Here is a 14,967-nt window from a genome sequence, read left to right on the forward strand (position 1 = left end):
ATTTCCCCTTGTTAATCAAGGTTGCTTTTAGCTTATCACATTTTGCCTTAATTGTGGTTTTCACCCATTTTTTATTTTAAATCGCTGACGTATGAGTGTATCAACTTTCCAGACTTTTGGTCTCTCATGTTGAATTATGCCTTTCCATCGCCTCAGACAGCTTTGAACTCTGAGAGTTGTATATTTCTCTGAATTTACGCTTTAAACATTTGGGGTCCTCTCTCAACTCATCCGAACTGGTAACGGAGGTTCCTGTCACACACTTCGCCTGCATACACAAACAACCTCTCCCTTTCAATGACTTCCAGGCCCGCAAAATTTAACAGAATGTACAGCCCAGTATGGGCAGGCATGTTGTTATGTGCTGCCGCTATGAAAATAGTGAATTCCTGTTCAAAGATGCGCCAGTTTTCTGCCACATTTCCATCAAGCATGAGTGGGTTGGGCAGCTTGAATCCGTCCGCCATTATGGCGATCGTGCAAAATATGGTTCTGGTTGCTCATTGTGACCGATTTGTGATCGGAAGACCTCAGGCTTGCGACACTCTTGATCCCACTTCTGACACCATGTTCATTATTGTGTGCTTAATAACGAGTCAAGTCGCCAGGTGAGGTAAACCAAATAAAAGACTTTAATGAACACAACCAAACAGGATAAACAGGGTAGGGAGGGAGAGAGAGAGCCCACAGTGTGTCGTCTGCTCCCTGCCAATTCTCAATTCAACTAACACGCGGTGCGCTGTTGCGAGTACAGTGGCTGCAATGCAATTGCAGTGGGTGCAGAGCAGCCAATAGCAGTGGCGGTCTACACTCATGAATCCCAATCTCAAAATTTGATTACTACGAGCTAGTCCCTAGCAGCCTGCACGCTTGTTCTCCAAGGTGGGGAAGAAAGTTGTGAGGAAATGTGTCTACAAAGGGATAGTAAAATCTTAAATAGGCTAAACTTGGGTGGATAGAGAGTAATGTGGGCAAATGTGTGGTTATTCACTTTCATACGTGATGCAGGAAAGTGGATATTGATTGCATGGAGAAAGACTGCAGTACAGAGGGATCCAAGTATTCTTATAAATGAAACATTATTAGCAAACAACTGCAGTAAATCATTAGGAAAGCAAATGGGAATTCTGGCTAGTGCCATGGAGAACATAAGTAGAGAAGTGCTCCTACATCTAGGCACGACTGGCAAAACCACACCTGAAGTACTGGTAGATAGTTTTGGTCTCAATTTTTGAGCAGGAATAAACCTGCAATTGACCCAGTTTACAGTGGAGAGATTTATGGAATGAGGGGTGGCACAGTTGGAGTGTAGCAGTCAGCATAACATTTTTAAAGCACTAGCGATCAGGACCAGGGTTCAAATTCCCCACTGCCTGGTTTCCTCCCACCATTCGAAGCGTAGATTAATTGGGTGTAAACTGGGCAGCCCAACCCTGTGGGCTGAAATGGCCTGTTCCCATACTGAATGTCTAAATTTAAATGTAAAATTTAACTATGAGGAATGATTGAATACATAGGGCATATATAGTGGAATAAGGAAGAATGACAAGTGATCTCTCTGAAACTGAGGTGTATAAACACCGCAAAACCTGGAAGAATATTTGCCCTCCTGGACGCATCTGTAGCTGGGCTGCAGAATTTCAGAATAAGGCATTAATAATTTAAATTCAGAAAGTTGTGAAATTGTTTAATTCCTTATGCCAGAGAAGTGTGGAGGATGAGTCATTGAATTTATTCAAAGCATATTGGATAGGAATAGGGAGTTCAGGATAAGATCCCACCAACCATGACCTTAATGAATGGCCGAGCCAGCTCAAGGAGCTGCGTAACCTAATCCTGCTCCTTATTTTCAAGCACACATTGAGGAAGAGAAAAAGAATTACATGATAATGTTTACAAAGGCTGCATTCTCAAACCGTGTCACAATTAAAATTGTGTTGAGTGGCTTGAGTTGGCAGTGTAATAATTCTAATGCCTCAACACTTATCAGGCTTGCATAGCCTGTTCATGCCCCTGGAACAATTCTAGGCCTGTCAGGAATTCGATTTCATAACTTAAACTAATAAAGGAGTACTTGGTATGACTTTTATCTTTCCTTGTTGAAATATAAATCTGAGCATTAAGCTTCAAATGCCAGCATCTATAAAACATATTCATTTAAATACTGTACTGAATTTGAATACTAAACATCTTCTGACAGGCAGCTTTGACTTGATTATATTATGTCAAAATTCTGCCTATTTTAAGATGGCCTTCATTAGATCATATTAGCACCCGATGGTATGTTAACTGATCATATTCGTCGAGGACCCCCAAATAATGGAAAGCTCTCTGCAATTATTTCAGACCACTCAGAATTTTTCCAGAAAATATAGAGTAGCAAAGAAAAACAAACCCTATATATTTGTTGTTAAAAACATTGAATTAACATGAAAAATCAGTGATCAAAACCTATAATGCAGAACACCAAAACTGGAATAACAAGGGCTACAATACACAGGAATTGATTGCTGACTTCAGGAACCAGAGTTATAGGATCTAGTAATCAGTGGGGGAAATCAGAGGTGGAGAGGGTGAGAAAATTTAAGTTCTTGGAAAGTACTATCTCAGAGGATCTTTCCTGAATTCAACATACTAATGGGATTGTGAAGAAAGCACGGCCGCGTCTCTATTTCCTCAGGAGTTTGCAGATGCTTAGTATGACACCAGAAAGCCCGATTTCTGGCATAGTGGTTAGCACAATGCAACACATTTACAGCGACAGTGATCAGGACCGGGATTCGAATCCTGCACTGCCTGTAAGGAGTTTGTTCATTCTCCCGACGTCTGCATGGGTTTTCCCCGGGGGCTCTGGTTTCCTCCCACCATTCAAAAACGTATCGGTGGTATATGTCAATCGGGTGTAATAGCGTGACAAGGGCTCATGGGCAGAAATGGTCTATTACCGTGGTGTATTTCTAAATAAATTATTCTACGGATGTGTGCTGACCAGCTGCATCAAAGTCTAGTGTGGGGGCACCAATATAAGCCCTCCAAAAGGTAGTGAATGAGCCCAGGACATCACAGGCAAAACTCTTCCCACTATCGAGAACATCTTCAGAGAACGCTGCCGTCAGAGAGCAGCAGTAATCATCAGGGATCCATACCACCCAGGACACGCTCTGTTCTCACTGCTGCCATCAGGAAAGAGGTGTCGGTGAAGACTCGCACCACCAGGTTCAGGAACAGCTGCTAATCCCTCCACCATCAGACTCCCCGACAACAAAATCACTCAGAGACTTGTGCCCTTTATAGATTTTTTTTATTCTCTCTGTATCCTAATCAATTTGTTTACATATCTTATCTGTTTATATGCATATGCTGTGTACAGTTTTTGTTTTGTACTGCCTCGCCCACAGGCGATAAAAAATCTCAATGTTGTCTGTGATGCCTTGTATGTACTCTGACAATAAATCTGAACTCTAAATAATTGAGGAAGTAATAAATCCTGAGATCCTTAAGAAGTATCATCTCCATGACAAGATTTTAAAAATTAATAGGAACCTAAAGCAGACAATAGCAAGAACTGTGCCTATGCAACGAATGTTAATTGCAATCTGTGGTAGAAGCAGAAAGTTTGACATTTTGAATATCGTTTCAACCTTAGATCAAGAAACAGCAAGCAACAAAAATAAATCTTTTATTTAAACGTGTGACTCAGTTTGGTCAGCGTCTTGAGAGTGGACCTCATGAGCTGCTAACTTACGAAAAAATGCCGAGATCAACCACACCACGCAGATCACAGGAGAACATTACTGAGTTGGCCTCTCGTCGTACTTCTGTTCTCCTGGGGAAGGAATTTATTTACATCCATCTTACATGAAAAGGTTACTGTAACAAATCTGGTTGAGGATAAAAGAAAAGAGCTACTGAAAAAACAACAGTAGCTTTTTTATTTTGCACCAGATTCCAGCGTCCACTGTCTTCTCTGTCTCTCGATGCAAGACTGGTTGTCATTCTTAACATGCACCATCAAAAAGTCAAGTGTAGACAGGACCATTCATCTCAAAAAACAAAGGATCAGAGCAACAAAAAATACCAAGAAGCTTCCTAGCTCATTTAATTACTTTCGAGCTTTAGTCCCTGATGTTACAAATGTAAATTCAACAGCTATTTTGTGTTGAAGGTCTAACAAAATGAAATACTGAAATAACCACTACAGGCAGTCCCCAGTTTAAAAAAAAGTCCGATTTACAAACAACTTGGACTTATGAACCAACAAGCCTGCTGGAAGTAGAATCCCGTCGACTTGCAGTTCAGGTGTGGTTGAGTCAACATCGCGAGAGAATATGCTGTACAATACTCCTTTTGGCCCGCAGTTTTAAATTTGTGAGGTTAAAGTTTTATTGTATTATGACGTGGTTTGTTATTTAAACCACCTCACAAAACTTTGCAAGACTCTAGCTTAAAATATTTGAAATATAGGCCGCTGAGGGTTAAGTGACTGTGTTTGTGGTGAACTGCTGTATTCCTGATTACTTGGTTCCACCCCGTTCTGTGACTGTATCTGTGGCCCCTCCCTCTTTCACCTTGTATAAAGCCTCTAACACGTTGACCCTTCCCTAGAAAGCCTGGGTCATGGCACAGGATGAGATCCCTGTCCATTGTGAATAAAAGCCTGTAAATCAGTGACTCAGTCTCAGCCTCTCGAGTTATTTACTGTGCGTCAATTTTATTCCCAACATTTTTGCTTTCATCGCCAATAATGGCCCAACTCCTGAAACCCGACAAGCTGGAGATCAATCCACAGTTGCCTGATGCCTCAGACAGCTTTGAACTCTGGCTGCGCTATTTCAAGGTCTTCCTTCAAAATTCAGCTGGCATCATGACTACCGACGCAAACAGACTGTATTTTCTCTTCTCCCAGGTCAGACCCCAAGTGTTCTTAATGATCAGGGACACCACCACATATGTGGAAGCAATGGGTATACACAAGGGACAATACAGGGAGAAAGTTAACGAAGTATACACCAGGCAATGCTGGCCGCCCACAGACAGCAATCGGGCGATAAGTTCCTCCAGGTCCTGTGGGACTCACACAGGCATGCAACTTCCAGGAAGAATCAGCTGCCTACATTGCAGGCATCAGGTCTGACTATGTGCACCAGAGGTTACTCAAGCAGAAGGGGCTATTGATCTTGCGAAGTCGCTGGAGATCGCTCTCTGCAACGCGGAAGCATACTATGTGAACAGATCCAACAGGGGTCACCATCTTGAACGCGGGTCTACATGCCAACGGTCCGCAACTGCACCTAATTAATGAGTCCACCGTAGCCACTGTCTCTCAGCAACACCCGAAGTGCTACTTCTGCGGCCAGGCAAAGCATCCCCGAAAACACTGCCCGGCGAGAGACCTGATGTGCTCCAAGTGCAGGAAGAAGGGCCACTATGCAAGAGTATGCCAATCACAGCCCTCCAGCCCCAGCGCAGCCGCATGCGTGGCATAGCTATCACCATCTTGGATGCCAGCATCTTCCGGGGATGACCATGCCGCAACATGGGGGCTGCCATCTTGGACTTTGCCGACTTCCAGGGAGACCCACGCTGCCCTGTGGGTGCCGCTATCATGCCAACAGAGAGCGAGTTAGCGCAGGTCAGACCATGGACCAACCCTGGCCTCAGTGATGCTGGATCAGAACAGCCTTCACCAACTCATCCACTCCATGACGGACATCTCCATCAGCAACCAGGTGACTAAATGCCTTTTCGTTAGCTGGAGTACTGAATGCTTTATTCATCCTGACACTGTCCAACATTATTCCCTTGAGGCAAAAACCGGTCGCCCTAGCTTCAAAGTTTCACTCTGCAGAAATCCACAACTACAACTACACTACGGTGACACTGACCATGCAGGACATGACTTTAAATTCTTCATTATGTCACAGCTCTGTGTGCCAGTACTGTAGGGGCTGGACTTCCAGAAATACTTAAAGAATGTTACTATTCAATGAGTGTCACTATTCAATATGACAGCCCTTTCCCACCCCTCATGGTCAGCAACCCAGTTTCTTAACCTGCCGCTCTGTTCCCCCCCCCTTCCCTCCCCTCCTGGGCCACCGACACACGGTCTCTCTACCATCCGTATGAACACCCCCGCCGCTGTTCGCCAACCTCACCCCCAACTGTAAGCCAGTCGCCACAAAAGGCAGGCAATACAGTGAGGAGGACAGTGTGTTTATAAAGGCAGAGGAACAATTACTTCTGGACGAAGGGATTATTGAGGCCAGCAACAGCCCCTGGGGAGCTCAGGAGGTGGTGGTCAAGGGTAGGGGTAAATGCAGAATGGTGATTGATTATAGTCAAACCATTAATTGCTAGTATGCTGGATGCATACTCCCTCCCGTGCATAACCAATATGGTCATCCAAATTGCCCAGTATTGTGTGTTCTCCACAATAGACCTGAAATCGGCCTACCACCAACTCCCCATCCACCCTGAAGATCATTAGGACACAGCTTTAAAGGCGGATGGCGCCTCTACCACTTCTTCATGGTAGCCTTCGGTGTCACCAATGTCACCAATGGTAATTCAGTCTTCCAATGGGAGATGGACCAAATAGTAGACCAAAATGACCTACATGCCACCTTCTCATATCTGGATAATACCTCGATCTATGGCAATGACCTGCAAGACCATGACGTGAACCTCCAGAAATTCCTCACACCCCCAAACACCTGAATCTGACTTACAATAGGATAAGTGTGTTTTCTGCACTACCCGACTGACGATTCTTGGCTGCATCGTAGAGAATGGGGTCATTGGCCTGACCGCAATTGCAATTGCAATTGCATACAGCCTCTGCTAGACCTCCCCCTTTTCCACAGCCTCAAGGCCCTAGAAAGGTGCCTGGGTTCTTTTCTTATTATGCTCAGTGGGTTCCAAATTATGCGGGTTTACAAACCACTGAACAACACAGTTTGTATGGGCGCTGAGCTGCGGAATAGTGAGAATTAAGTGGCTGTGTTGAAATTTAATGCTGTCCCCGCTGTGATCTGGCTCCCTGCACTATCCCAAGGCATGCTGCCTTACACTAGATTTCTCCATTAACCTTAAGACAACCAGTCGCAAGCCATTGAGGACAAGACAAGACAATATCACTTATAGCAAAAAAAGGTTAATATGGATTACCTAAGGAAATTCCAGTTTTTAATGGAGATCCATTACAATATCTGACGTTCTTGAAATCTTTTGAACATCACATTGAAAGTAATACTAAAAATGCTAAAGATCGTCTGTATTACCTAGAAAAGTATACTGAAGGACAGGTGAAGTTGTTAGTCAAAAGTTGCCAATATATGAATCTTGACCAAGGTTTTAAAAGAGCAAAAGAGTGATGGCATCTTCATTATGGCAATGAACATAAAATCGCAAGGGTCCATATAGACAAGATTCTTTCTTGGTCATCAATAAAATCAGAGGATGCAAAGGCTTTACGAGCATATGCACTCTTTCTGAGAGGATGTTGTCTTCTTCTTCTTGGCTTGGCTTCACGGACGAAGATTAATGGAGGGGTAATGTCCACGTCAGCTGCAGGCTCATTTGTGGCTGACAAGTCCGATGCGGGACAGGCAGACACGGTTGCAGGGGAAAATTTGTTGGTTGGGTGTTGGGTTTTTCCTCCTTTGTCTTTTGTCAGTGAGGTGGGCTCTGCGGTCTTCTTCAAAGGAGGTTGCTCCCCGCCGAACTGTGAGGTGCTAAGATGCACGGTTTGATGGCGGTGGTCAATGGAGCAGGCACCAAGAGATTTCTTTAGGCAGTCCTTGGACCTCTTCTTTGGTGCACCTCTGACACGATGGCCAGTGGAGAGCTCGCCATATAACACGATCTTGGGGAGGCGATGGTCTTCATTCTGGAGACGTGACCTACCCAGCGCAGTTGGATCTTCAACAGCGTGGATTCGATGCTGTCGGCCTCTGCCATCTCGAGTACTTCAATGTTAGGGATGAAGTCGCTACAATGAATGTTGAGGATGGAGCGAAGACAATGCTGGTGGAAGCGTTCTAGGAGCTGTAGGTGATGCCGGTAGAGGACCCATGATTCGGAGCCGAACAGGAGTGGGTATGACAACGGCTCTGTATACGCTAATCTTTGTGAGGTTTTTCAGTTGGTTGTTTTTCCAGACTCTTTAGTGTAGTCTTCCAAAGGCGCTATTTGCCTTGGCGAGTCTGTTGTCTATCTCGTTGTCGATCCTTGCATCCGATGAAATGGTGCAGCCGAGATAGGTAAACTGGTTGACCGTTTTGAGTTTTGTGTGCCCGATGGAGATGTGGGGGGGCTGGTAGTCATGGTGGGGAGCTGGCTGATGGAGGACCTCAGTTTTCTTCAGGCACCAAAGTTGTACAGCTTAAGATTCTTCTCAGAAGGGACACCACTTTTGAGGATGTTGTACAATTTTTGGAATGGCATGTATATTTTAACACTGTACCAGTATTTGGAAATATTAAGGATACTTCAATAGTTCCTAAAGATGTAAAGAAGTCTAAGTCATTGTCTCAACTGAAACCAAAAGGAAATGCTTTTGTTATTGCTCTGTTAGATACAAGCCCAGGAAAGAACAAGAAAACAAAGAAAAAGGAAGATCAATCAGACTTTTCAGGAAAGTTGTTTGTATTGCAAAGATAACAATGTTTTAGAAAGATGGTCATGATTAGAGAAAATGTCACTTGATGAGAAATTAACCTTTTTAAAGAAGAATGGAATATGTTTTGGTTGCTTGTGTAATGGACACATCAGCAAAACTTGTAATAAGTGACTCAGTTGTGATACATGCAGTTTAAAGCATCCCAAGTTACTGCATACTCAATGAAGTAAAATTAAGAAGTAAGTCAAATAATCTGAATCCAAGAATATAGATACAGGCAGGGGATACTTCAGCTTCCATTCAGACAGTCTTACTGGGGCCAGTGACAAAGCCCTCTCAATAGATCTTGTACAGGTTAAAGCTAAAAAGGGGAGCTTCATACTGAAGACCTATGCATTTCTTGATCTAGGAAGTACCGCATCATTTTGTACTGTTGAATTAATGAATAAACAATCTTCATGGAAAAAGATCACAAATCTTCAAGACAATGAATGATGAAAAGAACATTGAAACTAATATAGTTTCAAGTTTAGAGATTGCTGGGTTGAATAGCAATGAATTTTATGATCTTCCAAGTGTATATACTCAGAAGACTATGCCTGTCAATAAGGAAAATATTCCATATCAGGATAATATCAGCCAGTGGACTCATCTGAAAGATGTTTGCTTACCTATAAGATTGAGATGTTAATTGGATTAGATGTACCAAAAACTCTTGAACCTCTAGAAGTAATAAGGAGTCAAAATTACAGATGTTATGTTATGAGAATGTTGTTTGGATGGACGATCAATGGACCATTGCGAGGAAAAATAAATAATGATGACGAGATGTTGAACAGAATTTCAGTTATCAAACTTAATGATCTGTAGGAACTGCAGTTTAAAATTGATTTTCCTGTATGTCTCAAACATATTCAAGAACCTTCAAAGGAGGACAAGCGGTTTCTGGATTTAGTTTCAAATTCTGTTAAACATGTTGATGGTCATTACTGTATAGCATTATCTATGAAGAAAAGGGAAATTTGTATGCCAGATAATAAAATAATTGCTGAACAGCGTATGCAGAATTTAAAGAGAAAAATCAAGAGAAACTCTTCCTTTCATTTGGTCATGATAGCCAAGGGTTATGTAGAAAATGTATCAGAAGATATCTTGGAATGTAAAGATGGTATTAAAAAAAAAATGGTATTTACCTCATTATGGAGTTATACATCCACAAAAGAAGAAATTATGCATAGCATTTGATTGTGAAGCATCATTTCAAGGAGTTTTGTTGAATTCTCAACTTCTGCAAGGTCCTAACTTAATGAGTGTTCTCATAAGGTTTTGTAAAGAGCCCACTGTAATTGCTGCAGATATTGAAGCGATGTTTTATGGTGGCCTAATGGAGATTACAGTAAAGACATGATTGAATACAGAATGATAGTTCATTTACTTGGAGCAACTTCGTCACCAAGTTATGCAAATTTTGCTCAAATGTGCTGAAGATAATGAGGAGCAATTTAGTTCTCAAACTATAAACATCATCAGAAATAATTTCTATGTTGATAATTGTCTTACTTCAGTGGTTTCAGATAAAGAAGCAATAGATCTTTATCATGAGTTAGAGGAGATCTGTAAAAAAAGGCTTCTTCCTTTAGCAACAATCGAAGTGTGTTGGCTGTTATTCCTGAGGCAGAAAAGCAAAGGAGATAAAACATCTTGATTTCGATTGTGATGTTCTACCTATCAAAAGAATGGAGTGCAATGGTGTGTTCAATCCGACATTTTCAAATTCAAAATTGTTTTGAAAGAACGGCTATTAACAAGAGGTATTCTTTTGATCATAAGCTCAATATATGCTCCTTTGGGAATGTTGGCATCAATAGCCAAAAAAAATTCTGCAAGAATTGTGTATAAGAAAATTTGGATGGGATGAAGTTATTCCAGATTCCATTGCACAAGAATGGATAAATTGGATTGAGAGTCTTAAAATGTTAGAAAATATTGAAGTCAACAGATGTTTTAAACCAACAGACTTTGGAATTGTCACTTTTACTCAATTACACCACTTTGCTGACGCAAGCGAAGGTGGTTTTGGTCCTGTCAGTTATTTAGTACTACGAAATAACCAAGAGCGAGTACACTGTGGATTTGTAATGGAAAAGGCCAGAGTGGCACTATTAAAGCCAGTCACCATACCTCGAATGGAATTGACTGCCGCTACTATGGCGAGCAAAATGGACACTATGTTAAGAAGATGGAGGTGGCAGACTCTATGTTTTGGACTGATAGTACATCAGTGCTTAAATACATTAATAACAAAACCACAAGGTTTCACACCTTTGTGACTAACAGAATTACTGAAAAAGGTTCAATCTTTTCTGAGAAGAGCCAACACATGGGTGTCCGGTCCTCAGTTTCTTTTGTTATCTCAAGAAGATTGGCCTCAAAGTCCAGAAGAGTTAAAAGAAATTTCAATGGAGGATCCTGAAATCCAAAACACTAATGTAAATACTATTCAAATATCTAATGAAAATGATCCCATCACTCAATTAATTTGCTATCACTCTTCATGGTTTTGTTTGAAATAGAATGGATTCTTAGGTTAAAAACTGTGCTTTTAAATCGTATCAAGAAAGAGAATCTGAAAACTCAAAAGAGCTGTTACCTAACAGTTGATGAGTTGGCGAATGTTGAATTGGAGATAATTCATTTTTGTCAGAAAAAGACATTTGATAATGAGATATCAAAATTGAAGAATCTGAATGTTACAAAAACAAGTCATGTTTACAAGCTAAATCCTATTCTTGTAAATGATATATTGAGAGTAGGAGGAAGATTGGAAAAAGGAAAAATGCTATAAGAAGTGAAACATCCAATTATCTTTGGCTTGGCTTCGCGGACGAAGATTTATGGAGGGGGTAAAAAGTCCACGTCAGCTGCAGGCTCGTTTGTGGCTGACAAGTCCAATGCGGGACAGGCAGACACGGTTGCAGCGGCTGCAGGGGAAAATTGGTTGGTTGGGGTTGGGTGTTGGGTTTTTCCTCCTTTGCCTTTTGTCAGTGAGGTGGGCTCTGCGGTCTTCTTCAAAGGAGGTTGCTGCCCGCCAAACTGTGAGGCGCCAAGATGCACGGCTTGAGGCGATATCAGCCCACTGGCGGTGGTCAATGTGGCAGGCACCAAGAGATTTCTTTAGGCAGTCCTTGTACCTTTTCTTTGGTGCACCTCTGTCACGGTGGCCAGTGGAGAGCTCGCCATATAACACGACCTTGGGAAGGCGATGGTCCTCCATTCTGGAGACGTGACCCACCCAGCGCAGCTGGATCTTCAGCAGCGTGGACTCGATGCTGTCGACCTCTGCCATCTCGAGTACTTCGACGTTAGGGATGAAAGTGCTCCAATGGATGTTGAGGATGGAGTGGAGACAACGCTGGTGGAAGCGTTCTAGGAGCCGTAGGTGATGCTGGTAGAGGACCCATGATTCGGAGCCGAACAGGAGTGTGGGTATGACAACGGCTCTGTATACGCTTATCTTTGTGAGGTTTTTCAGTTGGTTGTTTTTCCAGACTCTTTTGTGTAGTCTTCCAAAGGCGCTATTTGCCTTGGCGAGTCTGTTGTCTATCTCATTGTCGATCCTTGCATCTGATGAAATGGTGCAGCCGAGATAGGTAAACTGGTTGACCGTTATATTAGCTAAGGAATTTCTGATTTAATTGTTCGACATATACTTGAGAAAACAGGTCATGGTGGCTGTAATTACATGTTATCAGAACTGTGCCTGAAATATTGGATACTTGGTGCTTCAACATTGATCAAAAGAATTATATCAAAATGTGATAATTGTTGAAGTGTGAATGCTAAACCTGTACAACAAATGGCAGATTTGCCACAGGAAAGAGTTTCACCTGATGAACCCCCATTTACATACCTGGGAATTTTGGTCCTTTGCAAGTAAAATGAGGAAGAAGCATTGAAAAATTAAACAGAGCTATTTTTACCTGTTTGACTACAAGAGCAATTCATATTGAAGTAGCATCGTCGCTTGATACAGACTATTTTATCAATGTTCTTAGATGTTTTATAGCCAGACGTGGTTAAGTAAAAGAATTGCATTCTGATAATGGATCTAACTTTATAGGAGCTCAACTAGAGTTATGAAAAACAATTCAAAATTTGAATCAACAACGAATTCATGACTCATTTCTTCAGAAAGAAATTAATTGGATATTTAACCCACCCACAGGATCACATCATGGAGGTGTGTGGAAAAGAATGACTAGATCAATCAGAAATTTTTTTAAATTCTATTTTCAATTGTCAAATACTCAATGATGACAAGCTTCAGTGAGTTTTATACAAAACTGAAGCTATTTTAAATAGTCGTCCAATAACAAAAATATCTGTCAATTCCAATGACATTGAGGTACTTACACCAAATCATCTCCTACTTCTTAAATCTAAACCTTTGATGCCTCCAGGTCAATTTCAAAAGGAAGATGTCTATGCAAGATGCAGATGGAAATAGTTCAATTTATTGCAGATTTATTTTGGAAAAGATGGATTAAAGTATATCTTTCGTTATTACAAGAAAAACAAAAATGGTCTAAAAGTAAATGCAATTTTGTATGCGGAGACATTGTGATTATCATGGACAATTCTTCAAGAAATTCTTGGTTTATGGAGAAAATCATGGATATAGTTCCAGACAAGAAAGGTTACATTCAGCAAGTGCAGATTAAAACCAAGACTGGTTACTTAAATAGACCTATTACTAAAATCTGTCTTTTACAGGAAGCTGAGTTTTGATTTCTAATCTTATACTTACTATATTTACTTTGTTTATCTGTAATAGTAATTATAATAAATTGGCCATTAATGTCTATTATAATAATTAGGGGCCAGAATGTAAAGATTAAAACCTTGTGTTTTGATTCTTAGTTAATTTTGTGCGTGTTTCTTTAAGAGAACTATTGTTTGTGGTGTTACCATAGTGACTATGATGTAATATATTGTAATATCCACCCAGACTAAGGACTTGCTCATTATTCGACAACATGTGAAGGGCACGTCAGCACGAGAAATCTTTCTTTGAATTTTACTGTGCATCTCTTTATAGTTTGAGCTTCTTTATATACGTTTTATATCTCTATCATTATCATTATAGAGTAAATACTTGTTATTCACTCCTAAATCAACCAATTATGTACTGTATTATGTACTGTTTAAGAAGTTGTAGTGTATTTGGAAGTGTTTCTTAATTTTTACATGCATAGAAATGTAAAATAAATACTATATATGCTATATATGAAGATAAACATTTGACTAACTGATGCTAAATACGGACCGTTTGTACTTGTTCCAACTTGAATACAAATTCAAGTTAAAGATTGACCTACGAAACGGAACTCATTTTTAACCTGGGGACTGCCTGTATTGAAATTCTGTCCTTTGATATCTGGCAGCATCCAAGCAGATAGATTACAATGCAGCATTTCTTCACCAACATTTTAAGCCTTAAAATATCAAAAGGTCACAAGCCCGAGTACCTCAATGAAGTATTGGCATAGATTATTAACCTATATCCTGTAGTGGGCGCTTGACCTTACACCATCTAGTCAGGAGCCACAGAACTCCCATTGAGAATGACTGCTCCATCATCGAATTTGGACATCTGAACAGAAAAGTGTGCTTACACTGGATGTGATAGTTTCCCTCCTGTCAAGGAACAACCAAGCCACAGAGTACAATTCAAACAGACTTTATTCAAATAAAGCTAGTGGGAATGAGTAGTCGTTAGTGTTGGGTAGACGAGGTCTCCTCACTAAGACTGTTTTGTCATTCAAAGAACAGTCACAAGGTTTTTTCAGGTGCACTCTACGCTAAGAATGCGCCTGAAGAAGCAGAAGCGGCGCTTTAAATTGCCAATCAGGTGGCAGCATTTAAAGTACAACGCTGGCCACCTGAAAGACACAGCTGCACAGGATGCAGCTCAGAGCATACTCCGGCTCCTGCCCAGTGTCAGCAGCCTGAACCTTTAACATCCGCTTTCAGCCAGCTGCATTCAGGTGGCTGGGGGAGCCACTGAGCTGAGCTGATTATCCCTCTCGGAGGAGGGTGACGTAGCTTACCTCAAGAGCTCCTCCTGCACATTCAGGTGGCCTCAAAACAGCCGCATATTGCCTAAACATGCGGCTTTACATGCGGGGCAATTGGCCACCTGAAAGTGCCTACAAAGTACAATATTTAAGGCATTTTCTTGCATACAAATTGGATATCATTTCTTTGAATGTGTTGTTACATCTTATGTTTTACATTTTGAATATCCTCTTCCTAAATATAGGGAAATGATTTGTTGTCAGTCATTT

General features: G+C 41.3%; 1 protein-coding gene across 5 annotated transcripts in view; it reads right to left on the reverse strand.

Annotated features, from left to right (window-relative positions):
• The window catches only part of galnt13 (polypeptide N-acetylgalactosaminyltransferase 13), a 256,909-nt gene that overhangs the window by 139,575 nt on the left and 102,367 nt on the right, over positions 1–14,967 (reverse strand). The gene's annotated exons all lie outside the window — the stretch shown is intronic.

Source organism: Narcine bancroftii, chromosome 4, assembly GCF_036971445.1.
Source record: "Narcine bancroftii isolate sNarBan1 chromosome 4, sNarBan1.hap1, whole genome shotgun sequence".
Lineage (NCBI taxonomy): Eukaryota > Metazoa > Chordata > Chondrichthyes > Torpediniformes > Narcinidae > Narcine > Narcine bancroftii.